The sequence below is a fragment of the Chionomys nivalis genome, chromosome 24, assembly GCF_950005125.1.
Source record: "Chionomys nivalis chromosome 24, mChiNiv1.1, whole genome shotgun sequence".
NCBI lineage: Eukaryota > Metazoa > Chordata > Mammalia > Rodentia > Cricetidae > Chionomys > Chionomys nivalis.
This window is the reverse complement of record NC_080109.1, coordinates 21884095-21899514: the sequence shown is the minus strand read 5'-3', so window position 1 is coordinate 21899514 and position 15420 is coordinate 21884095.

Sequence of the window (15420 nt, the reverse complement as noted above, 5' to 3'; positions counted from 1 at the left end):
ATCACACGTTTTCTTGTCCATTGTGACCTCACAGTTTTCTGTTTCTACCAGCAATGCACGAGGGCTCTGGCTCCCTCCATCTTCACGCGCACCTTTCATTATCAGTGCATATCTTTTAACTTACGTCATCCTTGTTTGCATGAAGTAGCATCTCTGTGTACTTTTGCTTGGTGTTTCCACAACTTGTAGTAACATCAAACATCATTTCATGAGTTATTGACATCTTTAGAGCTGCATTCATCTCAATACTCTGTATATATTTCAGCTGAAGCTCTGTTTTCTGTTGTATTGTAAATCCTAGGGAGTTTTAAATTGTATTAACCCCTTACTGTGTCTGACTTGCCAGAGTCCTCTACCATTCTCTGTGCTGCTTTTTCATGCTGTTAACAGTGCATGTTAATGTTCGTATTTTTAATGAAGTCCAATTTATCTGTATTTTCTTTAGTTGTTTGTGTAATATTTGGTAAGTTGCTGTCAAATAGCTCTGTATGATGATTGACATATATATTCCAAATTATAAACTTGAATTATATGCTAAATAAATTCAAATTTTAAAAGAATAAGGAAATATTATGATATTTTACTTATTTGATTGAGCAAATCAAATCCATCAAAACCATGTTGGTTTAAAATTTCTAGTTTTTAAGTTCTGGTTCTAAATTTTGTTTCTTTGCATAGTTTTATTTTGCCCATGGTGGTCATCTTTCAACAATAATTACATCCAATCCAAGGAAGCTCAAGTCTAAAGCAAGAATGGGTGGATATGCCTGGAGTGAAGATGTCTATGTTTAGTTCAAGCATGCATATGCCTAATAAAAAGAAAATGGTACCCAGTGCAAGGATACATCTTCCCAACATGAAGTTGCCTGTGTCCAATGAAAAGATGCTTATATACAGTGCAAAGGTTCTAATTTCCATGTCAAGGATGTGCTATTTCCTGGTCTGTGTGAATTTTAGGTTGTGCCTATTACAAGTTACTCTGATCTTTAATTTCCACTTTAAATGCATTATGCAAATGTTTTTAGTGAATTACTTGCAGATGTCCATTGTCTCTTATGTCTGTCAGTCAATCAGTTATTTTGTGCTAAGTCATCAAAATGCTCTACATTTTATAGATTTTTACAGATTGGCCCAAACTTACTGAAGTTCCACCAGTAAAATCTTAAAAATAGATTTGAAATTTTTATTTTTCAATTCTAAAATTGTGAACAGAAGGGTCACCACAGGTGCCATACATCATTTTCAACTTCATGTTTGTATAATGCTGGAATTAATACCAAATATACATTTTATGAAATATTCTCCCCTTGGCACAATTCCTTTAAGAGGTGACAATCTCAGCCAGGCAGTGGTGGCATACACCTTTACTCCCAACACTCTAGAGGCAGAGGCAAGCATATCTCTGTGAGTTTGAGGACAGCCTGGTCTATAAGAGCTAGTTCCAGGACAGGTTCTAAAGCAACACAGAGAAACCCTGTCTCACAAAACCAAAAATAAATAAATAAATAAATGATGAAATAAAAATAAAGAAGTGACAGTCTCTCATTCATTATTAATACAGCAGCTTTATTCTGAAGGAAATAATTAAAGTATTTGCTTTTTTGAGTCATCTTTATATCCTGACAGCTTCTTGTCATCACAGACAGACAGCAAATTTGGAAATGTTTTGTATAATAAAGAGGTATAATGTCTTTTAAGTAAGTTTTCTAGGTATTTTGTCAAAATAGTCCTCTGTGTCATTCAAAATCTAGAGCTATTCCCATGCTATTGCAGAGTTGTAAAAGAGCCCATTATATTTCAGAATTCTTGTTTTTGTGGAAAGTAGCAACATTTTTCAAAACCATTTCTGGCACTTAGCACCTTCCTGGAACATGTTGACTGTGAATGATGTAAAATAGCGTTTATTTGTGGAGCAGTCTCTTTGATTTTGCCTCAGAATGTGTTTTATGACATTTAAAGTAGCCTTTAAATTAAGAATATTATAAAAAAAAAAAGCTCACTTTTTTAAAAAGCTGTCACAGAGAAAATATCTTGTTTGGTGTGCTTTCTTTTAGTTGTGCCCAAAATGAATTATTTTTTACTTCCTAGAGCCCAACTAGAGCAGGATTGTTTCTGGCCCTGCTAGCTACCCCTTCCTCTTGTTGGTGCAGGAAGCATTCCTGTTCTTTACACTCTGTATGGCTTCAACTGTGTTTTCAGAGAATTTTTAATTACAGTTGGTGATATATGATCATTTAGCTTATCTCCATGTTGATTTATTTGAATTTCAATAGTTTTTCCCCACCACTATTGGAAGAGTAAGTATTTACCAGGTACCCAATCATGTCTGACTGCCTTTTTCATCTTTCAGTATTAAGAAGACCTCCAAAGAGACTTTATAATATTTTTATTAATGTGATGAATTTTGTGAACACCAAGGATTGCAGGTTTGAGGCCAGAGGCAGGGCTGCAAAGTGAGACCATATCTCAAACAAAACAAAACACCGTGGAACATGAGATGATTACGGACAACCTTGAGGTGATAGGACTGGAATTGCCAGCAGGGACTGGAAGAAACATCAAGTAGATCTTTGGACAGGCAGAGATGCAGTGGACCTTAGCCAAAAGATTTCAAGGAAAAAAACAACTGTGATTCCTGCCCCAGGACGGTAGTCTCAGAGTGTTGAGAGGGTAGAAGTGAGTGAGGAGGTAACGTAAGGCCTAACCTTCTGAACCTTTCCATCACTTCATGGGAAATGCAACCTGATCCCAGCCATGGGGGACATCTCCAAAGGCTGTCCAGGACATCAGCGCGTAGAGGGAGAAAAAGTTCATCTGCTACCACTTCCTTCTTTAATCTTCCACCAAACAAAATTTGTGCAGAGGTGCTGACTTCTTTATACTTCTGGACCATATCACCCAACGCATTCTGGAAAGCTGGATTCCATGGTGTGGAGAGTGGCATCTGCTCTGAGTCTGAGTAGGAAGAGAAGCTGGATGTCTCTAGGTGACATCTAGCGATACTAGGTGTCAGCCTCAAGCCGCAGGACTACATAGCTCACCTAGGTTTGGACATGCCAGCAATGGCAGAGGCATTCTTCTAATTTCCTTTTCGGTGTGAATAAATCAAGATATTGATGTTAGACTCAGCTCCCAGAGTCTCACAAGATTCACAAGTAACAAGAAAGCCGGGCTCAGATAAGCATGCAGAGCCTGCTGTACAGACTCATCAGGCTAAATCTGCATAACTCATCCATAAAAAGTATCTGCAACTGTCGGATTTTATTTCCATACAACTCGGAGTGCAGTGCAGGCATTTTAAACACCTGAATATTTTATTAACCAGACAAAAAGTTTATCTGAAAACTCCCTGTAAGGAAAACTTGTAAGTCTCCCTGTAAGTCTCAACTCCCCCGTGTCAACTTCATCGTGACAGATGCTTCTCATTCTGAGTTCTTATTTACATAGAACACAGACATATTGTCATTACAGATAATTAGTCTTAAAAGCACTAACTTTCACAACACTCGTTTTAGGCTTCTTGTTCATCCATCAGCCTCTTAAGAAAAACTTGCTCCCCGTGAGGTTGTGGATCTGATTGTGTTTCTGCTCGGACGCTGAAGAATTCTGATGCACCCATCTATCTGGTTTTCTAAACTTATTAACATTTTTTTTTCTGTGAAGATAATTGGATCACAAAATTCAATGAAAGGTCCCTGAAATATCAGGCAACAGATTTGGGTCTGGGAGGTTGTCTATGAATACAATGATTAACAAATGGCAGAATTGTAAAGTCGGGGAAAGGTTTTCAGAATGCTTTCAGCTCATCTGTGTCTTTGGTGACAGACACTTAAAAAATAAATTACTGCATATTGGTAGAAAATACGGCACATGGTAACCTTTCTGTAAACGAACATGTTGCAAAGGGTCTCAGTGGATCCGTTGCACAGTATGTCTTTGACGTGTTTAAAGAAAGGCTTCAGTACACTGACTGCTCTAGGTTAGTACAGCATTCTCTCCCAATTCCCTGATTAGCTGTCATTTTTTTTGGGGGGGGTAGATACTTGTTGACTTAAATTTCTGCAGGCATGGCCAATTACATACATTCGTATTACATTATTTTTCCTCTGTAAGACAATAGTAATGAGATTACCACACATTGATCTACATTAAAAATGTTAGGAAGGGGATCTGGGTAGGGTGTCATATGCTTATAATTCCAGGACTCAGGGGGAAGCTATGGTGGGTTTGAAGCTAACCTGGGCTGCTTGGTAATTTCAAGACCAACCTGGGATGCATAGCAAACACTTGTCTCACAATGAACTAAAGCTGAAATATAGAATGGGGAAACAAAAATGTGGAATAGACATTTTAGAGTCACCAGAGGATAGGCAGAGAAGGCCAGATTTGATGAGACAGTGGCCAGGGACATCCAAATTAAAAAAAAAAAAACAGGAGACAAAATAAAGGAAGAATAAAGCTTTAATGAATCATAGGCAATAATTATTTACAGAAAAAGGACATAATTTTTGAAGCATGAGCCAGGTCACTCGGCGCATTTATAGTGAATGCATACTTAATATAAAATCAATTTTGTTCTGTCTCTGAGGCAAATAGAAACTGTTATAAAGAGACCATAACAGGTAAAGCAGGAGCAGAATGTAAAGAAATAGTTAAAGAAAGTACAGCAACGGCTTAGGGCATGTGAAGGCATGTTCCTTAACATGTACAAATTGCCCCTCATGGTTTGCTTTGCTTAGTGTTGATTAAACTCCCTCCACACCAGAAATGATGGCTTTGGCCAACTATCCTCTTTAACAGCGAGAGTTCTGAATGCTGGCCAACACTCCTCAGATGAATCATTTGAATCTGTGAATAGACAAAAACCACTTTGAAGATGGCCATGCTTGGTATATGACTCAAACTATCCAACCAAAAGAGAGGTAGTAGAAATAACGTAAACATGGTGGTTGATACGGTGGTCAAGAGAAGCAAAAAGATTAAACATCTTCAAAGACATCTAACCCCCCCCCCCGCCCCCGTGACATTTTGAACCCACCAGCAGTTCACACAGCACCAATGCACCCCATCCCCTTAACTCTCCCACGGTGACTTCTGGCGATAGTTCTTTATTGCCTCTAAACTTTTCACAAGTTTTGACACTTAGCCTATGCAGGTTGGTGTCCTAGTACTTCGATTTATTTATTAAACATAGTTTAGGGAACAGGTTAGATTAGAGATGAAACCCTGCCAAGTGATAATGGCAACTATTGGTTGCAGGGTTTGTTTGATTTTCCCTGAACTTTTCCATATTCCTCTCAAATAGATGTTAAAATTTTCTGAGTGACTTGTGAGATAAGGAATCACTTCCATTGGTGTAAGTTTGTCAATTATAATTGGAAATGAGAAAAAGAGAAAACAAAAACTCTCCTCTCATGATTTTCTGCAGGTTTCCATGAAATTTTGAGTTTTGCGGGGAGGGGTGGATGAGGTTCTGTGTTCTGTGCCAAACCACCATGGCATTCGACATACCAACTGCCAAGGCAAAAGTGTGGGCAGAGGACATCTTCACTTGAGGTTAGTGACCTGTGAGGCCTCACGGTCAAGGCCTGTAGGACCTCTTTCAGCCACAGAAGTTACTTGCCGGGTTGGAGAGGCTGAGGGACAGATGAATACCGAAGGTACAGAAATCTCAGACCAACGTGTAGTCCCCGACTTGTCTGCCTGGGAGTCTCCCTGGAAGAGGGCCATTATAAGAGGGGCCAGAAAGGTTTTTGATATTTGGCCATGAAGACATCCTTCCTTGCTGTGCCCACTCCTGCTTCATGGACTTCTGAACCCTGTTTATCTTATAGAACCAAAATAATGTAGCTCGCATTTCCTTCTCTGGAGGTCAGGCTATTTGGAAAGCAATTAAACGGTAGCATCCTGGGTAATTTATATAAAACTGAGTGCCTGTGAGTTTCTTTTCAAAGGAAATGAGGAATTATTACTCACTCTGATCAGTTTCCACTTCTACTTCTCTTCTCATTGTTGCCTTAATTACCGAGCTTCCTTTCGTGAAATCAGATCTCTAAAGCAGATCTTCACCGTCTACTTTTAACTAGAGGAAGACATTAGTCAGAGAGCAGCCAGGATCCAGAATACATGGTTTTTGTTGATGTTTGAAAGTGTTCGTCAGAAATGTTTCTTTTGATTAGAACATTTTGTGCAATAAAACAAAAAAGCAAACAACAGCAAAAAGCCTCTTGTCTAAAAGACAAAACTGAAAAAAATAGTTCGAATAAGTCTATAATAGAGGAAGATGGCTCAAGTTTTTGAAATCTAGTCATACAACACCCATAGCGTAAATGATTACGAACACAAGTAGCCTAGAAACCGTCATTGCATTCATATAGCCCCTCTGTCTCTGTCTCTCTCTCTGTGGGGGGGGAAAAGAGAGAGAGAGAGAGAATGGTATGTGCATGCGTTTGTGTAGTATATGAACGTGTATGTGTGAGGACATATACACCAATGCAAAGGAGGACATCAGATGTCTTATCCCATCACGCCCTGTCTCATTTCCTTGACGCAGGATTCTCTAACTGAACCTGCAGCTAAGCCAGCCATCTTCAAGCTCCAGTGATTCTCCGGCTGCAGAGTAGGGCCTTACTGTGATGCTCAAGACCATGCTAGACTTTTTATCTGGGTTCTGGTAATTTGAACTCAGGTCCTCATGCTATGTCCCTAACCCTAGCATCTATGATCTCTCTCTCTCTCTCTCTCTCTCTCTCTCTCTCTCTCTCTCTCTCTCTCTCTCTCTCTCTCTGTTTTACATCTTAAATGATCCAGCTAAGATAGGTTCCTTTCAGCCTGACTTATCTTTTAAGAACCCATCAAACACATTTCATATTCTTCCTTAGAAATGATTTTTCTGTACAATGAGTCTTTTGAAAAATATTAAATTACAGAGCTTTCTATGTTAAGGAATAAAACTGTCATTTTTTCCTTTACTTCTCTGTAGTGTGTTTTAGCAGTCTGTCAAGGGAACTTAGAGAATGATTCTCATTGGAAGCCTTTAAAGGGACTAGAGATCTGTATGTCTTGTTCTTGGCTTTAATGAGTTTCTACCCAGATAGATAAGCGATAGACAAAGTCGTTGTTGAAAAGGATGCGAAAAGATGCTGAGGAGTTGCTGTCTCTGGTGTTGCTGGAGCCTGTGTGGAATGCATAGGCAGACAGACATCAGAGTTAGAGCCCAACAGACAACAAGACTGGAAGGCAGAGCTCTTCAGCACAGAGACCGTGCAGTTCAAACATACACCGAACCGGAAGAGGACTGAGGACCCAGGCAAGTGAAGGGAGAAGAGAAAGGGGTACCTGAATGGGCAAGGACCACAAGTCCCTGTGACAGCATCATAGGGGCGCATCTGTAGCTCTGGTCGGCTACATTGAATAAAAATGGAAAATGGGACCCCTATATTTGAATCTTATTTTCAAAAAGATATTGTTGGGAGAGGTAGATAACAGAATATCAAAGGAGGAAGCCAGAAGGGACTGTGGACCAGTGTCTTCAGAACAATGTGGAAACTACAGGAATAATGCCCTCTGGGATTGCTAAGTGGGAAAAGTTAGAACCAGGATCTGACATTAAAAAGAAAAAAAATGAGCCGGGCTGTGGTGGTGCACACCTTTAATCCCAGCATTCGGGAGGCAGAGGCAGGTGGATCTCTAGGAGTTCGAGGCCATCATGGTCTACAAGAGCTAGTTTCAGGACAGGCACCAAAGCTACAGAGAAACCTTGTCTCGAAAAAAGAAAAAAAAAAAAAAAGAAAAAAAAAAAAGAAAAATGGGCACAGGTAAATGCAATGTTCCGAAAGGTCTCAGAAAACAGAGTAGTGGGACAAGCTCTAAGGACTGGGATGAGATGAGATCAGTTCATTCTCTGCCTCTCTCTTAATGTCCCTGGACTCTCTTAATGTCCCTGGAATTATCACTCTATCCTTGATCATCCCTGGTCATTACTTAGCTTATATCTCATTATCAACCTAATTATTATCTGGGTAAGTTAAGTGATGCTTTTGAGAATCAAAGGGGATAAATTCTGCTTCTTCCATGGTCTCTCACTCAAAACAGAGATGATGAGTTTTCTGATGAGTATATTATACTTACTTATGGATTTGATGAGGAAATAAGGCCTGCTAACATCTAGTGTTTTACATGGTGATTTTGTATCCAGAAACTAAGTGTTTAAAACTTAGTTGACGTTTTTTCCCAGTTTGTAAGTTAGCAGGTTTGTGTTGCAGAAAGATTTGTTTTAACATCAGAAAGAAAATGAGAAGTGACGTAGAATGAACATTCTCACCAGTCATTGAAAACAGATATCCTGGCCAAAACAAATCTAATTGCTACTGGAAGCTTAAACAAAACAAAATTTGATTTTTTTTCAGGCATAATGCATTAGTAAAATGTCAGTCAGTGTGATTTTTGGAGGAGATGGGAAGGATATCTTGGCTCTTATTAAAAACTGCCTCTCATAAAGAGGAATGTAAACACGACCATGCCCTTTCTTAGTATTTATCTCTGAATTTGTGTATTTGGATATTTGTTTTTATTGACTTTCTATTGCTATAATAAAGACCATGAACAAAAGCACCGTCTGGGAGAAAGGATATATTTGACTTACATGTCAATGTCACGGTCCACACTAAGGGTCACCATGGCAGAACCATACAGAAGCAGTCCCTCTAAATTTTTTCTGACTGGCTTGCTTAACTTGCTTCCTTGGTAGCTCAAGACCCTCTATGTAGGCTGGTACTGCCCACAGTGGCCTGTGCCTCCCATATCAATTAGCAATCAACGAAATGTTGCCAGTAGACCAACCTGATCTGGGCATTCCCCGAGTTGATACTCCCGTAAGTGACTGTGGATTTGTGTCAAGTTGACAGCTATAGATAACTAAGGCAATGCCTCTTATCATCGATGCTTATATTTTTCTGAATTATCATTCAATAACTTTATAGAACCGAACAAACTACACATTAAACCTTACTAGTAAGCAACGTCTCACTACATTCTCCTGTCTGAGTTAGCTGGGACCAGCTGTATGCAGTGGTCTCCCCTCAAACACTCAGCACTAATAAAGGGGGAAAAAAGCCATTTTTGCCTTTAATGAAGATAAGGGTTTGCCATTCAGACAGCACTGGGTTGGGGGGGGGTGGTTAAGGCTCAGCAGGAAGGTCTCTGGAGATTTGTTCCTCTATCTCCAGTCAGGGAAGGGAAAGGAAGAAGGTGAAGGAAGGATGGACACTTGAGGGTTTAGAGAGCCCAGTGGGGTGAAAGTTGGAGTATTGAGGGGCTTCAGTTATCAATTATTTTTGAGCCTATGTCTCCCAGCTTGAGAATATAGCAGCTCACAGTGGGAATGAGGTTGGGTTACTACACAGAATAGAAGCAAAAGTTGAGGTCAATTGGTGGTGGGGAAGGGCATGCTCCTAGAATACTAACATGTTTCGTTATGATAGTTCTGGAAACCAAGGTCTTATGAGTTAAGTGGCAAAATATTTAATGAATGAAGACTGTGGTATGAAACAAAATACTATGTGTGTGCGCGTGTGTTTCTATAAAGAAGGAAGGGAGAGCCGGGCGGTGGTGACGCACGCCTTTAATCCCAGCACTCGGGAGGCGGAGGCAGGCGGATCTCTGTGAGTTCGAGGCCAGCCTGGTCTACAAGAACTAGTTCCAGGACAGGAACCAAAAGCTACGGAGAAACCCTGTCTCTAAAATCCAAAAAAAAAAAAAAAAAAAAAAAAAAAAAAAAAAAAAAAAAAAAAAAGGAAGGGAGAGTGTTTGACAAAGCAGAGATGGAAACTTTAGCTAGTTTAGACACTAGTTTGTTCAAAGTTTAGTAATGTGACTGAAGGTCCCCTCAAAGTAAACGCGAGCTGTAGCTGGGTGTTTACAAGGATATCTGTCATTCTTATCTAGTCCTTAGCTGAGTCCTGGTGCTCCTGATAGTTATTCAGAGAGCTGCCACGACTTTCAGATGCATGCTAAAGCCCAGAAGTCCCCAGAGGCAGAGAGATATTGATGGTGAAATCTCACCGCGCAGAGAAGGGAAGCAGTAGCCGGTTCTTCCACCTACCTAAAGAAGGCCGGCCGAATAGTTTGTGCTTACACATTCTACCACCAGGGGGAGAATGTGTTCTCAGTTGCAAAACTAGCAGCCTGGACAGAGTCAAAAGGCTTCCTCCTCCACAGCTGGTCAGGAGACACAGCCCAGGTCTGCTCTGCAGAATCACGGGCTGCAGTGAAGGTCCCACACTCCCTGCTCTCACCCACAAGATCAAGTTAAAGTGAGCCTCTTCATTGATTGTATCCCCCAAGGGAACAGTGCCATAAACAAATGGGCAGGATTGTTCTAAGACAGAATATTAAAATACAGTTTAACTGATCGAGTTAGAAGAAGAAAAGCCATTTAATCTACATGTCATTTCATCATTTATAATTTTTACAGGAAAGTTTCTAAAGGGTTAACTTGGAGAATTCAACACGTTTATACCATCCGTCGCCTATTGCTTCAGAGAATTAAATAAACGGCAACAGAACAGAGGCATCCCTAAATCTCTTCCTATCTCCCGAAATGTGAAATTGCTTATTAAAGAAACACTAAAGATTTCCCAGTGCAGTTCAGCCATCCCATTTCCCCTTTAATGAGGGCACAAGCGTCCAGCATTAACTTGCAGTCTGAAAAACACAGCCAGTTTCCATTCGTGAGCACTTGATCTCCTTCGCCCTGGGAACAAATTATAAAAGTTCCAGGTGAGGTTAAAAGCCAACCGTGCCGTGCTTATCAAATCGTTCCAGGCTCTGCAAACACATTCAGCACCACAAACACAAAGGTACATTTGCTGGACATCAATTTTGCAAGCTCATTTGCCGCCAAAGCTTAGAAATGCCTGTCACTGACTTCATCTTCAAATGGGGAAGGTGGAGACGAAGGTCCTTCTTCACTTGCTTTGTGCGGTGTGACCTGTGACCCATGCTTGTGGCCCTTCTTCTCCCAGGAGATCTTACTCTTCAGATTTCAGACTCAGCTTGGTGCTCACCACTCCCTTTAGGCAAAAGCAGGTGGTTTATTAGCTACTGTCAAGTACTCTGGTCCCTGCCAAGCAAATAGAATAAGCATAGTTCTTTCTCATTTATTATGAATTGAAATTTAATCCCCCCAACTGCCATAAACTCCAGCCTCTAATAAATTTGTAGATGGTGCATATGGGAAATAATTAGGTTCAGATAGGGTCATGATCTGGGCTTTCTGAATGGCACCCCTGTCCTTATCAGAAAACGAGGGAGCTGGCAGGACTTGCTCTACTACACAAGGACACAGGAAGGAATTGCTTGTCTGAAACAGACAAAGAGCACTACCAGAATCTGGGCATGCTGGCACACTGACTTCAGATGTCCAGCCTCTAAGACTGTAGGAGAAGGTTTTCTCCTGTTATAGCAGCATAAGCTAAGACAGCATCCAACATTGAAGACCAACTTTCTCCTTTAGTATCGTAGGCAGTGCTGTCTGTGCAGAACATATTCCTGTGTGGGGTACCAGTTTACTGCAAACATTGATGGGTCATCAAGTTTGGGGCACTGGAAATCCTCCTATGAATGACCTTTCATCTCTGCATCTAGAGCCTCAAATTTTAGCCCAAGCTTCCAAAGCTGCCACCCATGAAGAGAGAAAGAGGGGCAGACTTCTCATATCCAGAGGAACACTGTCTTGCAGCACTAGACTGGGGGCACATGTGTTTCTGCATTTTCTAGGAACCACTGAAAGAGAAGTAGATGAACTAACTTTAGCCCTGTATGCTGTTCAACCCAAATATGTCATCAGATGGCAGAATATTATCATAATATTATATGCAACTGATATAAAAATTACTATTGAAATATTTTGGTATTAGGGTTTAGAAATCTGGGGTGTATCTTACATTTCTGGTACACCTCAATTCAGACTAGTTCCACTTTGGGTGCCCAGGATGGTATAGTAAGGTTACGTGTGGTTAGGGGATAGGATGTGGTGTGATAGGGAACTCGTGGGTATAAGAAACGTGCAGGGTGTTCTAAGGAGTGAGAACCTCTGCAGAGAGAACTAGAACTTTCCATGGTGCAGACAGTTCTGCCAGACGGGTGACATAACTTCTCAAAGGTCAGGTTTCCTTCTGTGAGAACATTGTAGGCCAGTCTGGAATCTGTTACTAGGAAGTTACTCATTTAACAGGCAAGCGAAACAGCCATAGATATCCATTATGATACCCTAAAATATTCACATTTCCAAAATTGGGCCTCTCCTCCCTCCAGTTAAATTCATGACATCCCCATTAATTCTGAGTTTCCAATCAGGCCAAAGAGCGTCAAATTAGCCGTCTTTCATTTCTCCTGGGAGAGAATCTGGGCGATTACTTTAAATAGAAATCTCCAGGCACACTGCCATGTAAGTAAATCAGAGTCACCATTTTCCAATTTGGCTTCCCCAAGGGTGACTTCCCATGTGCAGACCCAGGACTTGCCTGGGATAAGAGAGCTGACCTAACCTGGAGGAACTCTCACAGCGGCTGTGGCCCAGTACTTCATTAATGAAAATGCTTTGCCTAATTCCATGTTTTCTGTTCCAACCACAGAGAAACTTCTTTTCGCCAATTATTCTACTTTCTGCTCACATAGCATCAACTCACAGTGTGTTATCCCTGTCAACACATCAAACTGAAAACCATTTAACCGTTGTGTCTGTAGCAGAGATAGAGTCGCAGTAGAATTTCTGTACTTCCAGTTTTGCAGAAGTTCATTTTCATTCTGCTTCCTAGATGAAGTCACCACAACAGGTCACTAGTTGGCAGTAGACTGTGGCATGTGATGAGCCTCTCATGGTTTATCATGAAAGAACTATTTTGGGTTAAATTATGCAAAACTACTATTCTTATAGTCGATGATGGTTGAACACTGACAATTTTACCACTAGAAAGGGTGGTAATTTTCTTTTCTGTTTTATCTTCAGTGGCATTTAAAATTGAGTGGAAAGGAGAGAAATACGTCCTATTTTCAGTGGAAAAGAAACAAAGCAAAATGCATTAGAGTTGTGTCTGTCAGTCTTGGCTCCCACAGAAAGCTCTGTGTGCCAGTCCAAGCACACCCCACAGTGAACCCCACTGATTTCTATCCAATGGTGTCTGGAAAAGTTGGTGGATGCCACCACCTTAGTGAGGTTGTACTTTATGACAGGGTGATAAGAACCTCTCTCACAATTACATTTTTTTGATTGAGCCTCTATATTGACCAGAGAAGGGATTTTTCTTTAATGTTGAAGTCCCCTCTGTGTGCTGTGATTACCATTAATGAATAAAGAAACTGCCTTGGACCTATAGCAAGGCAGAACTTAGGTAGGCAGGGAAAACTAGACTGAATGCTGGGAAAAAGAAAGGTGGAGTCAGAGAGATGCCATGGAGCCACCGCCAGAGTCAGACATGCTAAAACTTTGCTGGTAAGTCACTGCCACGTGGCAATACACAGATTAATGGATATGGGTTAAATTAAGATGTAAGAGTTAGCCAATAAGAAGCTAGAGCTAATGGGCCAAGCAGTGATTTAAATAATACAGTTTCTGTTTAAGCTAGCTGGGTGACTGGGAACCAACAAGCAGCTCTTAGTATATTTCTTGCTGGCCTTCAAATGGATATCAGAACCTTGACTCCTCTCCCTTTCCATCTCGTCTGCTTCCCAGACATATTAGGTAAGCAGTACCTGCCATGTGCTCCCCCAATCATGGACTGCCTCACCACAGGCACAAAAGCAATGGAGCCAACCAGCCAAGGGACAAAATATTTGAAGCCAAGTGAGCAAGATGGTTAACTTTCATTGTAACATTGGTTAGGTTTAGAATCACCACAGAAACGCATTAATGTGGGAGAATGTACCACAAGTAAATTATATTAGGAAAATCGGGTGTGTTTGACAAAAACTCTAACCGAAGAGTAGCAATCTTCCTGAATGTGAGTAGCTCTATGTATGCACTGGGATCCTGGACTGAAGAAAAAGGAGGAATTGAGTTGAGCCCCAGCATTCCTCTCTTTCTCTGCATACTGATTTCCCAGGCTTGTGCATGGCCCCTCTAATATACTCCTAAATGGGTTTGTTGCGTGTTCTGTGTTTCCTTTTCACTCACACCAGGTAATTTTACCCAGCATTCCTCTCTTTCTGCTTCCCACATTCTTGCCGCCCTGTCTTCCCTGACAAATCCCTGGTGGGATTTGTATTAAAGCTGTGAGCCTAAAAAAAAAAAAAAAAAAAAAAGAGTTGCTTCTTGTCAGGTGTTTTGGCTATAGCAATAAGAGTAATTAGTACAATGGTTTATTTCAGGTGTTTTGTTTTAGTGATGGGAGCTGATCAACTTAAAGCCAAGGACACGGACACATTTGTAGTGGGTAAAAGGAATGCCATACACCAAGACACAACACTCTGGTGGAGTGGAGCATTTAGGGGGCTTCCTCGGTGGGCATGGCTGGAGAGACAGTGACAGTGACAGGTAAAGGAAGGGCTGTGTTGGAGCCCACAAGATGATACAGCAAATGTACAGCTAACAGACCAATGGGCAGATCCATGGGACGTGCATAGGAATACATCCACACGGAGTAACCCATTTAGTAGAGCTGTGGAACACTTGTCTTTTGGAAAAGTTGCTGTCAAATCTGTAAAAACCTTGTGAGGCCATGATTCTCCCCTCAAAATGGGATTTATTCCCCAAATACCTCAGCAGTATGACTTCTCCTGCAGGGGCAATGGAATGACCTTTCCACAATCCCTCACTCCAAGAGACCTTAGAGGGAAAACATTCACTTTGTTTTAACAGTCAAATTTACAAAGTCAGTCCTCCAAAATTACCTGCTAGCAGACCACATAGGAATTTCACAAGGATGGGAAGACAAGGCCCTTACCAGACAGATAGGTCTGGGTGTCGGTGAAGGGCTTGGAATGTCAGGTATTTCCCCTTGGATGCTGGCTCCTTCCTGGGTAGTGTCACCTGTTCTGAAATGCTGCCTTGTCTCTCCCCCTCTCCCTGTGCCTGTCTCTCCCCCCCCCCGTTCTCCTTTCCTCCCTCCCCCTTTTCCTTTTCCCTCTATAACCCACTAAATAAATAGCCACTTTCTCTGCATGGTGTGCCTATCCATCTCTGTCTCTTACTACTCATGGGACAGGCTGACCTACCAAGGTCTCTTTCCTGCTGTGTGGTTCCCTGCCTGGGACCTGCTGTTCTTATGGCCCATGGGCTCCTCAGGCCCCTCAGGGAATGGCACCATTTTATTTTTACCATAACATTTGACTTTGTTTTTACCATTATAGTTACTATGAAAAGTAGGTGTTCAATAAATATTTGCGACTTCAAAGAACCATGCAAGTGCTGTTAGTGGAAGA